Source organism: Erinaceus europaeus, chromosome 11 (assembly GCF_950295315.1).
Source record: "Erinaceus europaeus chromosome 11, mEriEur2.1, whole genome shotgun sequence".
Taxonomy (NCBI): domain Eukaryota; kingdom Metazoa; phylum Chordata; class Mammalia; order Eulipotyphla; family Erinaceidae; genus Erinaceus; species Erinaceus europaeus.
In genome coordinates, this window is record NC_080172.1 from 3,210,636 (window position 1) to 3,211,855 (window position 1,220).

The window sequence follows — 1,220 nt, forward strand, 5'->3', positions numbered from 1 at the left end:
CAGCAGACAGGAGTCGGGAGGTAGCACAAGGACCCACGTAAGGATCCCGGTTCGAGCCCCCGGCTCCCCACCTGCAGGGGAGTCGCTTCCCAGGCGGTGAAGCAGGTCTGCAGGTGTCTGTCTTTCTCTCCCCCTTTCTGTCTTCCCCTCCTCTCTCCATGTCTCTCTGGCCTACCCAACAATGACGACATCAATAACAACAACAATAATAACTACAACAATAAAAAACGACAAGGGCAACAAAAGGAAAATAAATATAAAAATTAAAAAGAAAGCCTGCAGACCTGCTTTGCAGCTCATGAAGCAACCCTCCTGCAGGTGGGGAGTCGGAACCCGGATCCTTGAGTGGATCCTTGTAGTACTGTGTGCACCTAATTGGGTGTGCCACCACCCAGACCCCTTAATTTCCCTCTTTCTCTAGCCAATAAATGAAATATTGCCGGGCTAGCGTGGGGGTGCCTCTTCCCGGGCGTGTACTCTCTGGGCTGAAGAGAATGTGACCGGAGCCAGCCTGAGCTGCTACTCACTCAGGGAAGCGAGGGAGATGATTCAGGAACCAAACACCAGTGTAAGGATCCTGGTTCGAGTCCCCGGCTCCCCACTGCAGGGGAGTCGCTTCCCAGGCGGTGAAGCAGGTCTGCAGGTCTCTGTCTTTCTCTCCCCTTCTCGGTCTTCCCCTCCTCTCTCCATTTCTCTCTGTCCTATCCAACAATGACGACATCAAGAACAACAATAATAATAACTGCAACAATAAAACAACAAGGGCAACAAAAGGGAATAAATAAATATTTTAAAAAATAACTAAGTAAATAAATTAAAAAATAATTTTAAAGTATGAGAAACAGGGTGGGGCCAGTCACTACAGCCTACATGTGACAGTCCCTCAGCTCAGCCCCCCGCCAAGTTAGCCATCTTGGCTTGGAACAGAAGCCTCCCAGTCTCTGGCTACAAGCCTAATGCACAGAAAGCTTTTACAAACTGACGAGGAAAAAAAACCAATCCAACAGAAAAATGGGTCAAAAATGACCTGAGGGGCTGGGCAGTGGCGCACCTGGCTGAGCGCACATGTTACAGTGCGCAAGGACCCAGGTTCAATGCCCCGGCCCCCACCTGCAGGGGGAAAGCCTTGCGAGTGGTGAAGCAGGGCTGCAGGTGTCTCTCTGTCTCTCTGCCTCTCTATCAGCCCCTTCCCTCTCAATTTCTGGCTGTCTCTATCCAAT